The sequence below is a fragment of the Anser anser genome (genome assembly GCF_964211835.1).
Source record: "Anser anser genome assembly, chromosome: 11".
NCBI lineage: Eukaryota > Metazoa > Chordata > Aves > Anseriformes > Anatidae > Anser > Anser anser.
In genome coordinates, this window is record NC_139732.1 from 5549931 (window position 1) to 5573135 (window position 23205).

General features: G+C 34.8%; 1 protein-coding gene across 20 annotated transcripts in view; it reads left to right on the forward strand.

The window, feature by feature from the left end:
- The window catches only part of LOC310905657 (uncharacterized protein), a 251501-nt gene that overhangs the window by 19104 nt on the left and 209192 nt on the right, over positions 1-23205 (forward strand). For 13 of the 20 annotated variants that reach the window (XR_014589193.1, XR_014589194.1, XR_014589195.1 and 10 more), the window contains exon 3: positions 7151-7312. The exons of 4 other annotated variants lie outside the window; for them this stretch is intronic. The gene's annotated coding sequence lies outside the window, so the exon portion shown is untranslated. Of the gene's footprint in view, positions 1-7150; positions 11362-18521; positions 18751-19181; positions 19259-23205 lie in introns of those variants that run through there. 3 more of the 20 variants (XR_014589207.1, XR_014589206.1, XM_083852264.1) reach the window with 3 other exon arrangements.

A 23205-nucleotide genomic window follows, 5' to 3' on the forward strand; every position in this document is an offset into this window, starting at 1 on the left:
AAGATTTTCAGTGATTAATTCATGAATATATCTGCAAGACTGCCAAGGTCCCCAGCATAATGAAAGCCTATCCTTTTGTAGTTGTTTGTTTTCATTTCAAATCAAAGCTGTCTTGTTAGTTTGTTTGCTTTTTTAAAGCATAGTCTGTTCTTTCTACCGGGGTGTTGATAACATTTTGACAAGTAAAAGAATTAATTTGCATTTAAAGACTCAAATAGGTAAAGTTTCCTTCTCCCACTGCATTATTTTGAGATATGATAAGCGGGAACATTTCCCAGCCTGCTCCACCAATCCAGTCTGCATGCTATATTAAGTCCCTCTCCTATTTAGTTTTTCATTTTATTTGGAACAATAAAATAAAGTGCATTGAAGTTCCTCAAAGGGCTGGTACTTGGCTCTGTGTCCTTTCTCCCTTGAATGTAATTTTGCTTATATACAGTTGGGCAAAAAAAAAAAAAAGTTGCTTCAGTTAGTCAAGAGACTCAGCAGGAGTGTTTCAGACATGCGCTGCTGCTGCTCAATTGGTAGAGCTTTCTAATGGTCAGACTCATATCGATTAACTCCAGGGTTGCTTACTTTCACATGGCATTCACAACCCTTCATTTACACAACTTCCAAAATCACTGACTTTAGGTTTTTTACTCAGCAGCTTCTGCCAACTATATGGGATTAAGATACAGATGAGTATCTCTAAAAAAGACCGTTTCATTGAAAAGGTTTCCTGTGCTTTTTAGTAAATCAATCCCATAGTTTTATCGTCTGTTCCTAAGATAAAATAACAGATGAGGAGTAAGGACATCTTTTATTGTGTATTTTTTATTGTACCTAGTAAAGTAAAGATTAGAGCTTGATGATATCATTTGGCAATACTGAATACATTACAGAAAACTTTGGTTTCACTGGTTTGACCCAGTACAGTTGTTCTTGGTTTCGGGAAACCAGAATGCTGGACTAAGGAGATAAGAAGTGATTGCTGGTAATCTAAAAGCTGAAGTGTTTGAGGAATACTGTGGGCCCTGGGGACTAAGTGCACAGGGTATGGCCCTGTAGCAGCAGTGGGAGATGATTCTGGCTCTTGGGATTCTCTGGAATTGCTATAGAAAGAAAGGGAGCTCAAGACCTCTAGCAGGAAGGGAGATTTCCAGCTGTGAAAAGAATAGAATGTAAAATAGGAATATGTAACAATATGGAGCTCTGACAGTAAGAATTGTATTTTTGGCATACATACAGCAAAATAAGGTTAGGGTAAAAGCAGAGTGTGAGGAGAGGAATGGAACTGAAGCTTCTAAGAACATATAGCCAGCATACTTATGTGTGTACGTTGACAGGAAGGCACAAACATTTTTTTTTTTTTTGTCTTATTCCTTACCTGATGTGGCAGCCTTAAAATATAGCTGGAACGTTCTCTTATGATGGTATAGCAGGAAATATTCACTTAAACGCTTGACACATGCATCATATAGAAGATTTGGTAGCAACCTTCCATTGCAGGCTGTAAGTGATATGACATAAAAATGAATTGTAGCAAATGATTTGCTTTTAAACATTTACTGTGAGGCTACACAGCTATCTTCAGCTACAAAAGTTGTTAGTCATGGCCTATTAGGGCAGAGACAGGATATCTGGAAAAGACTGAACATCAGGATATTTGAGCAGCACATCTCAACTAAAAAAATTTCATCAGAATGGATTTTGGCAATAGGTTGCTCTTGGCTTTGGCCATGCATCTTCCTGTTGGTTACAGGAATAAAAGATGTTTTTGTTGAAACATGGGCAGTGAGCTGCTCTGATGTTTTACTCACTGAACTGCAGTTGTAAATGCAGCTTTGCAAATTCATGGGTTTCAACTTTCTCCTGCCAAAACTTTAGCTTTCAGCCAAATTAGTTTTGTGTGCATGCAAAGTGGACAGGGGTTGCAAAAGACAACATGGGTGCATAGAGATCTGAAGTAACTTTTCTATCAAAAATATGACACAAATGAGTTGGTAAGCAGAATTTAATGATGCATGTACTGCTTGTTTCTGATCTTCTTTATATCATTTCAAAAACTAAAATCTTACGCTTTAAGCAATGGGACTCGGCTATCTATTGTTTTCATGTTAATTTTCCATGTCCATCTGTCAGGACTTGATCCTTCATGACGCTAAGTATCTTTGCCTTTATTTCACATAGCACATGAGCAAATGCTTCATTTTTACTGTCTCAGTGGTCTAATTGTATTGAGTGTACTTTTGTAGTCTAAAGTCATAACTCCATAGAAGTCAGCAGGGTCATTTATGTGCTTAAAACATTGCCAAATGATGAACAAAGTGCTCAGGAAATTGTATTTTAATAGGATGAAACAGACCTTGCTCTTAATCCAAATGGTAAGCCGTTAAAAGAAATTTTCTCAGTGCCCCCAACTTCTCACCTGAAGCATTCTCTGCACAGACTAAATTTCTTGTTATCCACTTCTAGCCAGGCCACGCCCATGACATATTGACACGTTTTCATGTTGATTTGGCTAAAAAAAAATAAATCTTTTCAATAAACGAGTACATTTCAGTTCAAGCTAACATGAAACAATTTATTTGCCTCTGGTCTTGCAAGCTGAAATTTCTTTTCAGCAAGAAAAAAAAAATCTCTGGAAAATTTAGTTCTGCTGATCTTGCAATCTCTTGAAAAATGCCCTCCTTGTTCTGATAACCATCCATCTTCTTCCCTTTCTGTTCTGCTTTTCATGTGCTGAATTTTAAATATTTATTTGGACTTTAGAAAGCTGCCTTTAGTGCAGCTAGTCTTTTAAAAATGGAGTTATCACTAGGTATGGAAAAGAAGATAGCAATGTGAATAACCATGTCCACTTTATTTTCTCAAATATGTCAACGTGTTTAATATAAGCATACAGTTATTTTCTCCAGTAAATTTAGGTTTCTTTTCTTCATAGCTTTGCAGCTTGATGTTTTAAAAACCTTTAAAATGAGAGGCCTGGAGATGAAGATCATTAAATTTGCATGGAAAAATGAATATCAAACATAAATGATAGCTGCATTTTTCAGTAATGTGAAGGTCCTGAGAATCTGACCTGTGCAAAGAACAATATTTGCAAAAGTGCCCTCAAGTGATCTGAAATGGTAGGAGGCTTCCCTTTACAGTACAGAGAGACTAGAGCTTGATTTTGCATGCTCTCAACCTCGTGCTATCTAAACAGACTTTGAGAACAGGATATATAGTCCTTTACTGTGTTTTCAGTTGTTTTGAGATTATAATTTGATCATGCTTTTCTGTAATTTATTCAAGATATTTTCAGTTTTATGCTGACTGCATATGAACTATTTGTTAATATTAAAATCCTATTTTTTAAGTTAAACAATAGCAAAATGGGCTTACTTTTAAACTTAGATAACCAGACCTTTCTTCACCTTCATAAGAGAAATTCAAAGCTACGTTATTTGTGTGTATGTTTAAATTTTACAACTTTGGTAGAACTGCACAGAAGATGAACTTGGCCTTACTTATCATGTTAAACCCTGAACTTAAATTTGTATTTCTCTTGAGGAAAGGATGGTGTATGCCCACTTCTGACTTGTACAAAAGACATGAATGATTCGTCTGTTGTCAGTAAAATTATATGTGGTGGTTGAGACTCACTGTCTGTTGTGTACTAAATCCTTGGCCTATTGTTTGAGGGGTATATGCACTCAGGTTATGATGTCATTGTGATTAATTGTTTCTCTTGCCTATATTCATATTGAGAACTCTAGTCTAAATCAGGATAGAAAATCTTGCTGGATGGTAACAGTGTTATTCACATTATTAAGAAAGAGGTTACATTTTTTCTACCATTCTTTAGCTGTTTTGGAACGCAATGGCAAGAATAATAACCTCCATATATACTATATGCTTATTTCTGGTTAAAAAAAAAAAAGATATATCTGTTTTGATATCAACATGTAATCTATTTTCTCTTCCATAATACAATGTTTATTTGAAAATGTTAATAGGAAAGCTCTGGTGGACTAGCTTAATTTTATTAACATTTCCAAAACAACAACAAAAATATGTTTAAGAGTTTTCATTTTACATTTATTCCATTAGAGTTCTTGTAGACAATTTTGAAAAAAATAATTAGTCTCACTCATACCACAGAATAAACAAATGAGTATGGAATACATAGCATATGGAAATAAACTTTGTGTAATTTCAAGAAAAAAATTTTGGTGGACAGAAATTTACACTTGTTTAAAAATGTTACAGTACCCTCTCTTTCTCCCCCAATAGGACTTAATAAGCTCTCCTACTTTCATCTGTTTAATTCTAAGTCCATTTGGTTTCTTAATAGCTTGGATTACACTGATGAATTTAAATGTAATTAAATTGAGGAGACTTAAATATTTGAAAAGCTTTTAACTTCTCAGAATATAGCTAAAATATGAAGAAATTTACTATGATTTGTCTTTTGAGAGTGGCTTTGGATGTATCTAAATTCAATATATGATTAGATAAATCTGACCTGTAGAATATCTAAGTAGCCACTATTTTTAAATTGCACCTATTGAATAAAAGAAAGAATGGAGTATCAAATTATCCAATAAAATATTTTTTACCTCTATTCTTTTAAAATCAAGTACAGTGTTAAAATTCCATTTAGAATAATTGTTTATGGTTGCATATCGTACAGTATTTTGTCTCTTGGCACTCCTAGCAGCATATTAGCAACTGAAGCTTATGGATTTTTCCAGACAGATTTGTTAAAGTATGTTTTATGTCATTTGTTCAAAAGTTTATGGAAATCTTTTTCTCATTTGAAATGGTGCGTGATTCCATCCCTGATATAAACTGAAGTAATGATTCTGCCATGTACTGTTCTTTGCTGGCTTTTGTATTGTTCTTATCAGCCCCTACTGCTAAATTAAGTGGCATAATTTAGGGACTCGTGCTTATTTGGCTCTGAAATCACAGTAAGAGCACAACAGTCTCTCAGGCTTGACTTTAAAAACTGTTCCACCAGGTGATTACTTCTGAAATGAATAATCCTCATTGCCAAAATATCCCCTTATTGTATCTAAAGCTGGAAAAGAACAGATCAACATTCAGGCTTTTTTTTTTTCCATCCTGCATTATGGCATATTACTTAGTATGCTATATGACATGCTGTAGGTAGATGTCACACAACCTTATATTGATATCAATTTCATTATAAACTGCCTTTTTAAGAGAGAAACAAACAAAATTAAAGGTAGGCAAGTACATATCGGGTATGCAGCTGAAGTAGTTAAAGGTGCTTAAATCACCAGCTGGTGGTTTTTCTGTTAATCATGTCTGCTTCGGGTTTGTAACATTACTATTTGCCATATTAGATTTAAATTAGATACTTCTGTAATTCAAATCAACTATCCAACATGTAATAAGATGTTGAAATATTAGTGGTTGCATTAGGATTTTTATGATCCTGAATTTTAATTATGCTATGTTAGCATAGCTGGTAAAATACCTGAGAAGAATGAACAGGATTATTGTCCCTGTGGTTAACTCAAAATACTAAGTATTAGCTCTGTTATTTGTGCATTGCACAGTACTACATAGCATTTTAACAAACTGATCTATTTTGTAAAACAAGTGAGCGAAGGGGATAGCTTCTATATGTGCTTAGCAAAGGCCTGAGCCAAAGTCTACCAAAGGCAATGGGAACACTTCGGTGGATTTGAGTTGTTTTAAATCAGGACTGGGTATAGCAGGTTGATCACAGGATACACAGGTCATTATCTAAAACCAGGTTAACTGTAGAATTCCACTCATACAGCAGAACAGGAACAAGAAATGTTTGTACCATGCAGAAGTGCAGATTCCTTGCTGATGAGACATTCTCACCACGTCTGAAAGGAAAATTGTTGCTCTTGTCGCTGACAAAACTCATTCCTGGAATGTGAAGGAGTCTGTCTCTCAATGAGAACAGATTTTACAGATAGAGAAGAGAAATGCAAGCAGAGTAAGGAGGTCTCTCTGCAAAGAAACACATCACAGAGCAGAGAACTGCGCCAGAACCCAAGGCAATGCAAACACACCAGCTAAAAGGCAGAGCTTACTGGCTTTTTAACTGAGCGCTGTTAAGACGTGCTTTCTTCTGTAGTCTCCTCATGTATTTACAAGCTGGTTCAGGGAAGCAAGAGCACAGGGTCCCCACTTCATTAATACATGTTCACAGTGACTTTTGAGATACGTGGTCCTCTATAACACACATCAAGGCATAAAATTTGGATCTATATCATCTAATTTGGTGCCTGGGTTGGTCATTTCTCTTTAGAAGTATCTAAGAATCTACAGCACGCTTACCACGTTGTCTAGATGTTGCGTGTAGCCAACAGTCAGCCCCACAAATCCACAACTAAATACTTGATATGAGAAGAAAACCAGCTTTCTCTGTTATATTTTCCATGTTCATTCCCAGCAAATATTTGAAAATTTTAGGGATTTTGTCTGAGAGGTAGTTAAATTCTGCCTTTTGTTGTTTTACAAAAATAAGTCTGGAAATATATACTACTTAAATTTATCATGTAAAGAGAATGGGATAGGAATTAGCATTGCAACTACCCTGAAAGTAATAGAGAAACCTTAAATATTTTCATTTTGTACCATGAAAGATGCTTCACATTACAGAACTGGCCTTGATATATCTCAGAATGAGCATGCTGGGGCTCATTTATACTGAGAAGGCTTTTGGTCATCAGGATGGAGAGAGAAAAAAAGCAAAGCACTTCTAACAGATCAGGATGCTCTGCTGGAGAGTCCTTGTACTGAAAGACACATGTGCAGTGCCCTGAAAATTAAAATTCCACACTCTGTTACTCATCAAAAGAATCTTCTGCTGGCAAAGAAAAGCCTTCCTTTTTGTTTCTTCATATGAATTACTAAATGTTAACTAATGCTCAGTGTTCTCACTGTCTGACTACCTCATTCTAAATCTTGAGCATACCAGCTGGTACTAAATTGCCTTTTTACTAACTTGGGCCTTATGAAAAAGACAATGGTTAACAAATGTGGTCAATTAAAGGTTTATTTTTATTTCCTCAAGGTGAGACATAGTCAATTATCTCACCTGTTTAGAAGAGTTGACTTCATGTTAACCCAATTAAATATTTTAAGCAGTGACTATATTATTTTTTTCTTCTAGCACAGCTGCCCCTTAGAGTGAGAAGAAGAACAACGCTGCACTGAGTACTTTGCTTGTACAGAGAGCAGCTGCACCGCTCCAGTAGTGCACTGAGGCTGCCTTTCTGACTTCTGTTTGGTCTGGGGGTTGTCCTGTCACGAAACCTGGAAGTAGACATTGCTTGTAAGCGAACCTACCATGCTGACTGTTCTCTCTAGTTGATGTTACATTGTGTTAAATTAAAAAAAAAAAAAAAAAAAGAGGGGAAGAAAACAGTAAAAAGAATCATTGTAGTTAGAGGGGGGGAAAAAAGACCTGTTACTATTGTAGTGTGCACACAGACAGCATGACAACATTCTGTGTAGTTTCTAATGCTTTGCAGAGTCTGCCTTTAAATGATTAATTAACATAAACATTAGTTAATATACCTTTCTGATGTTGTGTTTTAAATAATAATAATAATAAAAAAAAATTAGGTTCCTTCAATGAGCTCTAAGGAAACTTCAAATCCTTGTACCCCAGAGTCCTATCTATTGCTTTCAGCACCTGTTTTTCAATGGTTCTTCCATCTGAGAAGAATTTGAACCTTCATTTAACCGTTTCCCTGCTAAAATTGCCTCCTTACAGAAACATATTTGTTAATCACAGTGATATGCTGCCATCATAATCATCACTGCAGGCATACTGGCTGTGTATTTAAGTGAGGGATCCTACCGATTTGGATTACCAGAAATAAGCTATTACTGTAATATCTGAAGTTGACTGGAAAATTCTCATTGCGCTACTTTTTGTTGTAAAAACTGGACAAGTTCCCAGGTGTATTTTCTTCATCCAAACACAGACTTTCTTGTCTGACAAAATACATTTTTTTTCACCTGAGTCCTAGTTTATTTAAATAAATTACCTAATATACGTATATACAAATGCTAAGTGACCTTGTAGTGACAGGTACTGGTGAGACATTAGAGACGCTCAAAAGTAGCATAACTTTCAAACATAGGTGAAAATTTTATAATTCAAGACATTGTTTAATAGAAGCTAGGTCTAGAAGATTAGTTCAAGCAGAGGGAGAGAACTCAGGAAGTTAGTGTTTTATTTATTTATTTATGTATTTATTTATTGTTTAAATACAATTTGAAAGGAATAGCAGCCATGGCTTTATAAGGAAAAATACTTACCGTTATTAGAGATAGCAATAGAATAACAACACAGCTCATCACTTTGTTAACAAAGCTATTAAAGTGAAAGCTTGAACTGTCTTTTAAAAGCAATATTTTGAACCCTGGTTCAACAGAACGTTTGAGCTTGTGTTTAAGAACATGCTTAAGGTCCTTTTCAAACTTAAATTCCTCAGAAGTGTTGCTGAATTGGAGTGGGCCTATATATACACATTTATATATCTTTTTTTCTAATCAGAATCTTATTGTTCTTTTAATTGGTGTTACTTCCCAAATGTAGTCCTTTTCCATATTTGGAAGAAAATTAACATGAGGAGCATAATCAGAAACTACATTATTTCTGCATTTTCTTTACAATTTGAGAGCTATTTGCTGAATGATAGTTTAAAGAAAATGTGCATCTTTTGCCTTTCCTCTAAAATTATTCTAACATATACTTACTGAGGTTCTTTAAATCTTCCGTGGACTGCTTTTACTGGGTTGGTTACATTCAAGGTTTAGCACATCTCTAGCAGTAAACAAGCGTGTTGGGCATGTTATTTGATGAACTTCAAAGATTTAAGCACTCAGCTTTAATTACTGATGGTTTTAGCAACAGCACAATAAAGATAGACTCCTGCTTCACTAAATCAAAGAAATGTGACTGAGGGCCTTCTGATCCAATTGTTCTCATTTAGTTCAGCTCTCACAAACATGGTTGTAAAATATTATTGTGGCTTGAGCTGACATGAAACACTATTGTCACCAATCAAATGAAAAAAAAGTGCGAGAATCAATGCATAACACAAAAGCGGTGGCTTCAGCTACTTAAGCAATAGTGCATGTATTTCACAGTTTTGTTGCCCCACCGCCCCATTTTTTCTCTACTTCTGTTTGTTTATTTTATTATTATTTTTTAATATGTTATTGTGCAATCTGGTAAGGTTAGCAGTTGTGGGGATGAAAGGAACACTTCCCAACCTGGATGGCCCCTGAAAGACACTGCTACTATATAACATTCAAGTGTTAATGCTACTCAGTAAAGCTCTGTACCTTTTAGTTGTTCAGTGATAATAATAATATTTGTTTCCCTGCTTGATACAATTATGCACACTATATTGAATAGTTATGATTGTGTGGCTTGACAGGATTCCAAGGTTTTTCCAGAGATCCTGCTATATGAACACATTCAGAGCAGTAAGGCAGGTTTAATGGGCAAGTTGGATGAAGCGTGAGGCCAGCTGGTGTCAGCTGCCTCTTAACAATGGTAATATGTATCAATCATTCAGCATGTTTTTTTTTTTTTATTTTTTAATCTTTGAGGTCTCTTACCAATAAAAATTATTTACTGGAATTTAAAGGGGAGTATTATTTGGAGGGAGGAGATGAGATGTTCCCTGCTGGCTTAATTTAAGCTTGTGCTGAATAGATAATCTTCAGCCAAAACGAGCATTACCAGCTGACACATCTACTGTCAGAAAGTTAACTGATGAAAACAAAAAGAGATTCTTGTCTGGTGAAAGAACTCTATCTCTGTAGAGAATCCAATGCATGATTTATGCAGTATCAGGTTATTCTTAATTTTTGCTTGATTTCTTCTTTTTTATTTGTTTATTTTTCCATATCTCAGTGAGGAAAAAAGAAAAACAACACAAAACAAAACAGAAAAACAGTATCTAGGCGTGTGCTTTTTTTGGTTTCATCTAAATGTTGCAGACTGCTCTGAACACAGGTTGCTGTCCAATTTCTTGGTTTTAAAAACCTAGCAATCTAAAAAAGCATGTCAATGGTTTCTTCTACTAGCAATTGGGCTCAGATCCTTTCTTTTCTGTATTAAGTCTCCTATGGATCGAGTGTCCTCAAAAACATTCTGTATAGCTTTGAAATTTACCGAAGTTGATTTTTCTGGATATCACAATGTATCATCCCATATTAGCTATTGCCTGGCAAATTTTTTCTATGCTAGGTGCTCTTCTAAATGAGCTACTTTCATACCTTCCAATAGAAAGTTACACATCAATTTCAGATACCTCCAAAGAAGTATCACAGTCATCTGTGGATATGTTCTGGAAGTCTTAGGTAAAGTAGGTTTCAATGGAACTTTCAAACTTGGAAAGTTGATGGTATGTTTACATTGCACTTAGATCACACCTACTTAATGAAGCAAAGCAGAAAGTCATTGTGGTAATTTATGTTTTTCATCAGTTAGCATATATTCTAGAGCATACATTCTATAGCAAACCCATTCTGGAGTCAAAGTAAGCAAAGGCTTGTCTCCTTATACACCTATGTTATTTCTAGCACAAGGTCATGTGAGGTATGCATACTAAAGCTGCGGACACGTGAATGAAATAAATTCTGGCCTAAAAAAAGCCATAAACACATCCTCTCTCATGACCCCAGAGTGGAATTTATATTGAGATTAAAGATCTCTAAGAATATTGGATACTATAATGGTAGTGATTTATTTTTCTGAACTATAAACTTGATATCAATGCTATACATCTGCTATGGATAGCTTAGCAAGGTTTTCTTTGTTTAATGTAAGCTTTAGTAAAAGGTGAAGTAACATCCTCAAGAAGCTGAACTGATTATTGTTCCACCACATTAACTATGTTGTTATCTTTAAAAAAAAAAAAAATAATAAAAATTCAGCCATGACAAAAGCAAAAAAAAAAAACTCCTGGAATTTTGTCTGATCTGTTTCCTTCAAAAATACCCCACAAATTACACAATGCTTTGTTTGGAAAAAAAAAGAAAAATAATAAGTGTAATATCAGTTGGGGAAAGATTTTCAATTTTTGCATTGATATTTTGGAGGGGGAGAAAGGGTACACAGAGGATGGACTTTGAAGACAAAAATATTGTAGCCAATTATCTAAAATGTTACAATTGGTGCATTCTAAGCTTGATGGGCTCATTAAGCATTAAAACTCCTTGACATTTCCCTGTTGTAGTGATAAATAGGAATGAACAGTATGCATTTATACTTTACTAAATTGTGTCTTTTTGGCTTCTTCATCTGTTGTGTTTTACATGTTTAATTTTGCATCCATTTTATTAAAAAATTCAGCATTAAAGATTCTTTGTTGTTCTTCTAATTATCTTCCTTCAAAAAACCAACCAATCAACCAAACAAAAAAAAAAAAAAAAACACAAAAAAACCCTCTTAGCTTTGTATCAGTGATATTGTTTGGTTTTAAAGTTTCATAGTTAATGCTCATTGTTAATTTGCCAAAAGGATATAGACTAATTTAGCATGTCACTGCTACTTGGTGAAAATGTCATCATTACTGATCCATGAGTTTTCACAGAAACACAGAAAGGAAGGAAGGCCACCAGTCTTTAAAACAGTCCAAATGATTTTAAGTCCATTTTTAATAAAGGGTTGGTGAAGAGAACCCTCTAAACCTTTTTTTTTTTTTTTCTTTCCTTGACATAGTTAAATACATTTAAATTGAGTTACATTTAAATGGAGTCACAACTGTATCAAATTCAACAAAGAGGCAAGGAGTGTTTTTTTTGTTTGTTTTGTTTTTGTTTTGTTTTATTTCTTGAATGAGATTGTGTTAGTCTTTTTATATCCACGAAATTAACATCAGGACTACCTACCTTCTTTTAAAACAAGACAAAAAAAATGTTACCCCTTTTTTAATTATCACAAACCTATTCCAAGTTCTGAAAACAAACCACCTGCATGGATACTAGTGACATGGACTGGAGACTAAGGCTTATTCTGTCCTTTTATTTTTCTTTTCTTATTCATAACTAGTGGATTCTGAAGTCCTCAATTATTCAAACATACATTCCCTGCCTCTCTGTTAGGAGAAAAAACTCATTTTCTCTAGAGTTTAACAGACAAGTAGTAGGCTAATAATTCTTAACTTCTTTTTTGGATCTAAATGACAAGGTTTTAGAAGCAGATGTGGCTGCTGGGGTGGCCTCTGTGGAAGGAATTCAAGGGCTGCCGTGTGCAGGACACGGCTGGTTCCAGCCAGCTTTGCAATGGACCCACCACTTGCCAAAGCAGAGCCATTTGAAGGAGGTTGTGTTGCCTCCATGAAAATGTTTTTAGGAAGGTGTAAAAAACATGGAGGAGGAGAGAACAGAGGGAGCAAGAAGATCAGAGGTGCAGGAGGTTTTCCATGGTACAGCAGTCACAGCCTGGAGGGGACTTTGACCCGTGGATGAGCCCATACCAGAGCAGGTTCATAACCGAAATGACTGCAGCCTGTGGAGGACTTACGCTGGAGCACAGGAAAACTGTGGGAACATTTGTGCCAGGGGAGGTTTAGGTTGGATATTAGGAAGAACTTCTTTACTGAAAGGGTTGTTAGGCATTGGAATGGGCTGCCCAGGGAAGTGGTTGAGTCACCATCCCTGGAGGTCTTTAAGAGACGTTTAGATGTAGAGCTTAGTGATATGGTTTAGTGGAGGACTTGTTAGTGTTAGGTCAGAGGTTGGACTGGGTGATCTTGGAGGTCTCTTCCAACCCAGATGATTCTGTGAATCTGTGATTTCTCCGACCCTCTCTGAACTTCTCTGATCCTCTTTGACCCTTCTCAGAAGTTCTTCCAACTCTTCTACTTTCTTTGACCTTCTCTGAAGTTCTCCAAGCTTCTCTTACCTTCTTCAATATCTTTGACCTCTTAAGACTGTCAAATAAGGTCAAAAAAGATTTCTTCTGTCCTCTTTTCGTCACTATCCTTCTCTTTTCTGATCTTGTCTTTGACCATCTTTTTCTCCATGTTGTCCAATATTTTCTCTGACCTTCTCTTCCCCTAGCTGACAATCTCTTTTTTTTTTTTTTTTGTCTTCCCTAGCATCTTTTTTCTATCTTCTCCTGTTTCCTTCCCTTTTATAGTGCTGGATTCTCAGAATCACATTTGAGACAGGGTCTTATAAGTCATTGTTTTCAATTACAGGTTCACGTGGAGCTGGATTAACTTATTTCTTTGGTCAACTATGAGTTGTCAACACTTTCTCTTTGTATTGCGCATCATCAAGTCAATATATGTAAATGTTCTTTTGAATTTTTTATTTTTTAATTTGAGCATAAAGCTATATGAGAATTTTTGCTCTGGTCCTCAATATATATATAATATATATTTAAATATAATAATATATTTATAAATATATATATATAATTTAGGTTGTTCCAATTGGATACGGAGGTGACATTATTTTGTAGAAATTTTGGTAGAAAAAAGCTCTTGTTCATTTTTTTTTTTCTGTAACACTGTATTGCTCCTGACTGGGAGCCCTGTGGACACTGAGGAGTTGGTGATTCACAATACGGTTACTCTCAGTAACCCCAAAGCTGTGCTGTGCCGCCAGCACAGATCCCTTGGCTGTAGAATAACCTCGGCAGCTCAGTGTGATGGAGAAACCTGCAGCAGCTCCTGCTTGGTACTGCCATTGCACTACCTCGGTGTCCTTGTCTTTGTCTGAAAGTGCAGCAAGAAGTCTCATGTAAACTTCTCTTCTGTGTGATGGTAGAAATAATGAATAGAATTATTTTCTTGTAAGAAAAATCATATAATAGCTGGATTGATCCAAAAGGAGAAGCTTCTCTCCACAGACAGGGGCTGTTCAGTGTGCCATGGAAAAATCCATGCAGGATCTGTCCAATGCTAAACAAATACAGGGTTCCCAGAATCTTGTAAGATTTACTCACTACCTATGTTCCTCTTTTTATTCTTTCTTATCAGAACAGCTAATTTATTAAGCCATTTCTTGTCAGGCCTTTGTTACTGAGATCCAGAAATAAACCTGCAGCATTTCTCTCTGTGCCTCCTCCCCAGCCCCTGCCGATTCTTCCCCATTGTGAAGCAAACACCTTTTACATTATGGTATCTCTATTTATCTCTTTGGAAATTGTCCCAGCTTACATTACATTCAACTCTTTTTCATATCATTGCTATCACTTAAAACACTATATAGCACTGTGTGGTTTTGCTGTTTTTGTTAGGAAAATTCCCACTGTATGTATGTTTGGGGAAGAGGTTCAAGCTATTATCTAATATGCTGTGCAGCTAACCACAGAGTTGATTTTCCCTATTTTATAGAGAGGGTGATAACAAGGTAAATTCAGCTTAGGAAATGAAATCTTTTTTCCCATTCCTAAATTTTAATTCTTCTCCTCAGTGTTCCAAACTTCAGGTTAATGGACAATCAGATTTCAGCCAAGATGTCTCATAGCATTGTAAAAAGAAAGCATTTGAAGATATTTTCTCTTCTTTCTTATTTGAAATGGAGTTTTCCTTAGTGCTGTGTTCTCATTTTTACAGTGGTTATATTCATCTGTCATTTTGCTTAAGCAGTCACTCTTTAGGTCTTGATTACCCTTGCTTTGGGCAATCCCTTCTCTTTTAAATAATACGATGAAAGCAAATCCAGTGAGGCTTGCACAATGAGACCTTTAAGGTGCCGCCCAATCCTATTTGGTCTTGCTGCGACAAAGATTGGTCTTTCCTTTCATAGAATTCATGAGCACAAATGCAGTTGTCATTATACTTATAAAAAGCAGCCTATGCATGCAAATAGTTATTAACTGTATCAATGCAAGGCTCTTTCTGATGCTGGTTGAATTACTCGTAACAGAGATGTTTGTCAGTACCAGGGAATAAAAGCATTTCTTTTGGGAAGATCACTGCAGTCTTTCTGGACAAAACACTGCATGGGTTCTTAATATTTTAATATAATTTGAATATAATTTTAGTATTAATAATATTAATATATTAATATTCTTTTGATTCATTTTAAAAGGAATTATGACACACACACACACAAATTTAATTGGGTTTTACTTAAATTGATAAAAAGCCAAGATTGAATATCTATTCAATATCCAGTTTAGGAGGTTGGTTCATGTGCCTCAGTGTAATCTATGTGGATGAATCCTGTTGGTTCTTCCTGGGGTCTTCAGGGTAGATTTATAAATAACTAGTAATGCAAACAGGAGGGGAAAGACAAAACAACACCACAGGCTTGACACAATGAAAGCTGATAAGAGTTCCTTGCATCTCTGGGGCCATTGATTTAAAAACCTAAATACCTCTTAAACCTGTGTTACAGATTGTGAATTGTTGTTCTCCTAGATGGCTTTATGAATAATTCAAGTGACTGAACAGTACAGCCTGATCTTTATCACAACCTAGGAGAAAGAGCAACAGTTTCTTCTAGTATCTTTGGTTTTGGGGGTGAGGTTGCAAAATCTTCAAGTGCTTTGCATCAAACCTCTTCTTCTGCATTGTGTCTGCCTGGCAAGTGGAGACACTCATCACTATTTATACCTCAGTTACAGGCAGAGAGTGAGTAGCTATGTTGCCACTTTGTGCAAATAAATCAAAGATGCTAAGTCCTTATGGAGGTGTTTGGTAGATCATATAGCACAGAGACAAAGGAAACAAGAAACCTCTAAGTCATAATTTAGCTCATGTAATCAGTTTCTGAACATAAAATATTTGTAGAACTTATATAAATTTTATGGACTTATAATGGTAAATGCAACCCATTATCGAACTCAACATTTATTTATTTATTCATTTACAAAGCCAACAATGCTGAGCTAAAAGTGAGAACCAGAAACAAAGCTAACTGATCAACCTGAACGGAATTGGACTGTTTAAAAAAAAAAAAAAAAAGTATTAGGAAAAAACATGGAAACAACAATATTTTGTGTTCAAATTTTGAAACCTAGATACATTGGAAAAGCATCTGTTTACTTTTTGTGCAATAATTACATTGACATGTGAAAGAGCTATAGATAGCTATATTAATGTAACTGAGAACTAGGAAGGGTTATTTGATATAGGCTATTATTTTTGATGCCCCAGTCAGTGTACAGGAAAAGCGGCCTGGATGAAAAAGGCTTGATAAAACTTCATTGTTCAAATATATGAATAGAAATGTTTAGCTTACTGCTTTAACTTAGATTGTTTAGCAGAAAATCATAGGAAAAGATGAAAGCTTAAAATTAAAATAAGTAATTGCAACTGAAAAATGTTTCTCTTTCTGGCTCAGTTAGGCATGTACTTAAAATCAATTTATTGGAACGGAGTCTGAAGAGGAGGCTGAAATTAGCACACTCTTTTAAGTGGTTAGTGAGTTTTTATGCTTTGATACTGGAATTTATAGAGTGAAGCCAAAGGATTTTTTTTTCCCTTTTGTGTTTGTTTAGGAAAAGTTACACAGAGCTAGGTAAATATAATCACTGCAGAATTTAATGTTTTGCTATGGGGTTATTTTCACCAAGAAACAAGCAAACAATGAAAAAGAAAAGAAATCTGAAGCCAAAAGAGATAAATGAGATTGCTACAAGTAGGAAGAAAAAAAAAATCATTTGTGAATATGAATGCTGAATAATTCAAATTTTCTGAAATGGAATACACCATATAGTTTCCTTCCTAAAGTTACTGAAAAGTATTTTTAAATATGCAAATAAGCAGCAGTAAGTTGCACCAACGTTTTTGTGGGAAACCATGAGATTTTCTGATAGTTTCCACAGTAGAAATGCAAAGCTAGATAAAAATACCAAGCTTTCTTCTCAAATGAAGTTTACAAATCTGCACAGCCATTTTTTCTTTGCTTTTTTGATGTTTGCACAATATAATTCAGCAGCCTGGTATACTTCTAATCACAATAGCATAATACTCCACTGATGACACCTGCCATCAGTTCCTTAGTTTCTGTTATCTCTATGGTGGCCCTAGCTTTTAAAGAGTTCATTCACTGGAGAGGAAGGAAATGTCAGTGATCTCTTATTGTTCAACAACACCAAGGGGTTTTCTGAGATTGGCAACCAGCAGAACGTTGCAGTGCAAGTATTGTATAAAGCTGCCAGCATAGACTTGCATAGTAGATCAGCATTTTATTGCAAATATAGAAAATGACTGATGTATTTTCTAGGTCAGGGCGGAAGAAGTTAAATAAATAAGGATACTAATGATTTGAGTAGGAGAAGGTTGTTATTAGACACATTTCGCATCAACTGTGAATGGGCAATAGTAATTTTTTTTTTCTTGCACTCTACAACAATATATAAAGTCCTGAGCACTAAAATGCTAACTGTGATTTTAACAAATTGCAAATAATACCATGCTTATCTTCACTTATGTATCTCTTAGATATAACATCACTGAAATAGTAGGCATTAGTGTGGATAGAGTTGACATATTTTCCGTTCTAGGAGAATTATTTTGAAGAGAAACTTCCAGACAGTCGCTGTAGTACTTGGAGGTGTTTTTTATTTCTCTTCTTCCCTTGAAATGTGTTGTTTGTTTGGATATGAAAGAGGAGTCTAGCTACAAGTGCCTTACTTTTAAGGAATTTTAAATGTCTGTAATTGTTTGCGGGGGGGGGGGGGGGGGGCGGGAAGTAGTTTAGTAAATGCTTTAAATCATTTGCTTCGTTCCAAAAAAAAGTTCTTCATAGCCATAGCAAGTCTCAGATAAGCTGGTGGAACTCTGGGTTTTCTGAGATACTACTTAAGAGATTGAAGGCAGCAAGGGGAGGAATGATTCCTAAGGCAACAGGATGGTTTCTCCAGATCTTTAAAGGTCTGACCCTATGCTTCAATTTGGAAGTGTGTGAGTAAGGCCTATGTTGTCTGAAGGAAAAGTAATTAGGAAGAACAGGCTCAACAGGAAAAAGAGCATTGAAAGACCATTTAAGGTTCTTAAAGAAAACTAATTTTTTTCTCGACTCTATTTATTCTTCATTTGTAGCTATTTCTTGTTTTACTCGTCTGAACTAAGTTTAAAAAACGAAAGTTTTGCCATTGAACAGCTCATAAGGGTAACCTTTATTAGAAATTTATCAGCTTTAGTACAATGCTGAGCAAATTTCTAACTGCCTTTTGAAAAATTTGATGAAAGTAATTTCTTTTCCCTTTTTTTCTTTCTTACAAATGATTACCTTTCTCCTATGTAGTCTTGCTCCTTCTTTGTAGAAAGAACAAGATGAGGTTAAAATATCATTGTTTATTTAAGATAATTGTTTGAAAACTTTTAGAATTTGCACAATTCAAAAAGAAGTCTGTGTAAATGTGACATAGGCACAAGTGACAGGAGCTGATCCTTAGCCTTCAGAATGCTTCTCTAAAGGGAGTTTTGATGCAGAACAGGTGGCTTGGCAGATAAATCTCCACCTGGGTAAATCCTGAGACAACAAAGTAGCCTCTTCTGACCTTTTTGCTGTAAATTCAGACAACTCTTCTGCTACCTAAGGTGGAACCAAAGAAGATATAATTTTCTGCTTTGGCTTTATAGTGAATTTTTCTTATTTTTCTTTATTTTTTCTTTAGTTATTTTTGTCATTCATTTCTATGTTTTTAAGTAATTTTGGATTATTGCAAGGGTAAAATATGTGCAGAAAAGTTAGAATGTTTGTATATTTGTAATAGAAGAAAAAAAATTAAGTCTACAAAGTTTAATTCTGAGGTCATTTCTCATTTCTTACCAGGTAAGACCTGACAGGGGTTATGTGAGACTTTGGCCCTCTCTTTGGAACAATTTAAAGCAGAACTTCTTTTTTTAAAAAACTGAATTTATTTCAGGTAAAAATAAAAAGGCATTTTATTTTTAGCCTTTGCAAAAAAAAATCAGAGTCTATATCCACAAGACAACTTAAGACTTGTCACCAAACTGCCAGATAACAGGCTTATATTGTTCAGGAAAATATATTACAATTTTATCTACTTGTACTGTTCAATAAAACATTAGTATCTCAGCATTTTTATTTAACAATAGGCAACCTTAGGCCAGTAATTATGCAACAATTATAATCATAAAAACTGTCCCCTGCTGCTCACCTAGAAACAAGAATATATTAAACCAGAACTAACCATCTAAGAGGAAAGCAACAAACTACACTCATTTTTAATGCCCCTGCAGTGCACCATGGGAAGATAATAATTCACCCTCTAATTAGTATCCCTTCTGCTGCTGTTGGCGCAAGGACAGACAAAGAGGTATCCGCTTCATTACAAACTTGCCTTGGTAATCTTTAAATGTCTTTCTTCTCTGCAGGTTGAATGCATGCAATAGGGGCAAATAGAATGTGCAATTAAAAAAGGTTTGCTGGTATTGTTATTCTGACCATGTATGCTAAGTCTAATGAGTATACTGAAAAATCAAAAACAGCCATTTAAATGCACTTTTTTTCTTTTTGGCTATGGTATATTTCTTCCTTTTTGTCCTTCATTAGTTTCTACATTAGCAGGAAAAAAAGAGAATACACCAATGGGATAAGAGAGTGATAAATTTGCAGCATAACTGCAATAATTGTGTTGTTCAGACTTTGAGAAGTTGGTAGATGTCCTTAATCTGGTTTGAGAAAAACTGAATGACGATAGGCCTTAGTGCTTTAGAAGATTGAGTTTATTTGTTTCAAGAAAGTATATCAATAATAATGCATTTTATTTTAAAAACCAGAATAATTTTGCCACAGGCCACTATGGGTTTGAAATACTATGAAGTACTTCTATGTTATTTTTAGTGTAGAAATTAGTGCTAATATTACTTTTACATTACTACTTTCCTTTAACTGACTTGTTTACATACGCACAGTGTACTTGTTGATTAATTTAAGCTTATTAAAGAAAATGTTACATGCCTGAGGGTATTTTCAGCTTGCCAATGTACAGCCAATTCCAGTCATTATCAAGAAATTTTAGTTGTTGCAATGACTTGCTGGTACAGTAAAAAACAAGGCAGCAGTGCTAGGAACTTGTGCTCTGGTTTGAATATGGCTTAAGTCAGTTCACTTATTTCCATTTGATAATGATCTGGGTCAAGTCCGTTAGCAGTTCTGTAACAAAACTAGGTGAAATATTGCCTCTTGAGTTAATTTTGAGGATTATCTTCTGAGTTTCAAATTACCTGCCTGTAACTTCCATTTATATCCAGTCCTGCCCTATGTGAACTTCTTGTATAATCACTAGGAGAGTTGTGTATGCTTAGGGGAGATGAGTATCATATCTTATTTTTTGTGGACAGTCAAGAGAAAAATCAAAAGTAATTCATAATCACTTCCATTTGAATATGCTCAACTAAGAGCTGGTGGGGGCTGTGTTATCAATGTGAACGGATGCAACACTCTTATTCAGCAACTCTCTAGCCTTGGTGGTAGAACTATTGCTTGTGGGACAGAACTGAAGTCAAAGGTGACTCAAAGGACATATAGTACATAAGTTGCAAGTACAAAGGGCATATGGTTTATTTTCATTCAAATAGTGTTTCCCTGTTAATCCCGATTTGTGTTAATTCAAATATGGACAAATTAAGAAATGGATGAATTTGCTATCTTAGACTACGTGTACATTTGAAGAAGGAATTTGATGCCATTTTAAGCTATCTTAGGACTTATGCTGGGAAATAAAAGGTCTGGAGGTTGTCCTGTTTTAAAATCAAAAAACAGGTATCTTATGGAAAGCTTACAAGCTCTTATCATTGATGTATCTCTCTGGAGAATAAATGGAGAATGTGATTAATTATTTCCATAAATTTACCCTTAGCATTAAATTCACTTTAAAACGTCAAAATTTGATTTGCTCAGCACTCAGTCATATCAAAATTACTTTCTAGAGTTACTTCAAAAGGTAATTCAGTAACAGAAATTGTGCATAAGAAAATAATTGGATATAAATTACTATTATGTGGTGTTTTAGTGTAGCATGAAGCCACATTTTGCATGAGTAAGAATAGAAATAAAAACAAAATATCCTAATGATATTCTCTTTAAAAACAACCATACACTTGTAATAAAGACTAAACCATAGGGCAATTGCTAAATCACCAATGACATTGTGGAGTTAATGGATCTGAATGTAGTACTAGAACACTCCCCCACATGGCCATTAATCTCAATGGAGATGCTTTCTGCCTCAGTCATTATTGCTTATTGATCTGACACGTTTGACCATAACTTCTCATCTAATTATGTCATAGACATTTCTTCTTATCCAATTATGTGGTGCACTGTATCAGGTTACATTGTTTTTCATAACTTTACTTTAAGTCTCTCTCTCTTTTTTTTCTTCTTTTTTTGTAATGCTGTTTGTCTGGTAAAAATGTGCTTAAATGTCTGGGACAAATTGTGGAAATACTTCCTTAAACACACTAATTTCTCTGGGGCAGGCCAGAATCTGCGAAAGGGAAACATGAACATCAGCTAGCCATGTTGGTTGTTTTTGCTTTGTTAGAACTAGTCTTTCTCAGAATAAATGTCAAGGTTTTACTCTGTAAGAGGATGGGGGGTGGGGGTGGGGGGGAGGAGTCATCATGAAAAACTTTGTTTTTATGCTTTTTAACTCCATATGTCTTTTATCTTAAATGGGAGCTTCCCATTGCTAGTCTTTGACACTCGGTCTCAAGGAGATGTTGTGCTTCACTTACGTCCTCTGTGTCATGTTATATTCAAAGTTTAATGCAGGGAAATGGAGCCAAACAAAGAAAACATCTCAATGACAAACATCTCTGATTTTGCTTGTTCTAGTAATGAATGATGGCACCTTGGGGAATTATTATAGTAGTAAATATAATAGAGTTATAAATACCAGTAAATAAATTAGTATAGATTCAAGCTTCATAAATGATATTTTAATTATATTACTTTATTTTTTCTTGGCTTTTATTTTCAGAGGTATCACTATTTCTGCAAAAATTGGTCATGTTAATCAAATTATCATTGATTGTTTTTAATCCAGAAAACCTTTTTCCTAAATTTATTTCTAAACTATAGGAAACTATCAACAGTTAGAGGGTCTGTTACTCTAGTAGAAAATGTTTTAATTCAAGATTACAATTTTTAAATGTAATTATTTGTTGTTATTATCCAAATATATTGAATTTCTACTGTAAATACAATATTTTTCTTTAACAAAACACACTACTATTTGGTGAGATGTGAGGTTTTTGCTAAGGAGAAAAGCAAAAGCTTAGAAGTTCTTGTTTTAACTGATCTTTACTACCAGCAATTTATATTGTCTGTTAATGAAACCCTTGGCATAGCAAAAATTATAGTGGAGACTTTGCTGAGAAGGAGAAAAGGCATAAAAGGGGTGAAGATGTTAGAAGGATGGAAAGGAATGGAGTACTCTATTATCAACATTCTAGGTTAAGTTTCTGGTGTATCTGAAGTCCTCTAGATTACATTCAGCTGACATGCTAATTTTTTGCATCCCTTGGGCTTTAGAACACAGTTTTGTACCTAATAAGTCACTGAGTTTTCACTCTTAGCTTCAATGCAATTGACTTCAATTTCTAGTTTCTGCAGGTGAGACTGAGAATAAACAGCAATAAAAAATGGAATAGTAACTAACAAAACAGATAAAAGTATTTTAACATCATTCTTAAATAGCTTTTTAAAGAGGCCAGTATTTTACATAACGGTCCATTATTACTCAATCCTATATGTATCATCTATAAAATAATCTTGATTTAAGGTATATAATGAGTAATATACCTGCCAGTAAAGCGTATCTAAAGATATAATTACTGTTGTGTAGAGTAACCATTTTCTGAGGCAACCTTTCACAAGCAAGGTAATGTAGCATTATGCTAGTTTCTTATATACCACAGCTCCTCCACTCATTATATGTTTTCACAGATTATTTAGTGATAATCCACATATTGACCTAGTTCGCACAAAGTATAAACAACAATATTTCTCACTGTTTATGATTAATCACTTGAATATTTTAAAGATTAGAAGATTCTAGAATATTCATAGTATCTTAGACCTAAACTTCTGGAAACTAGAAAAGAAATCTTTAATGGAGTTTTATGATGTTTGCATAACAATGCATAATTGAGAGTAATTGATAGTAAGACTATCAGCATCATCACTTTGAGCTCTTGATCTGTTACTTTGAACATAAAGTATCTGTAGCCTATATGATTCCATTTAAATGGAATG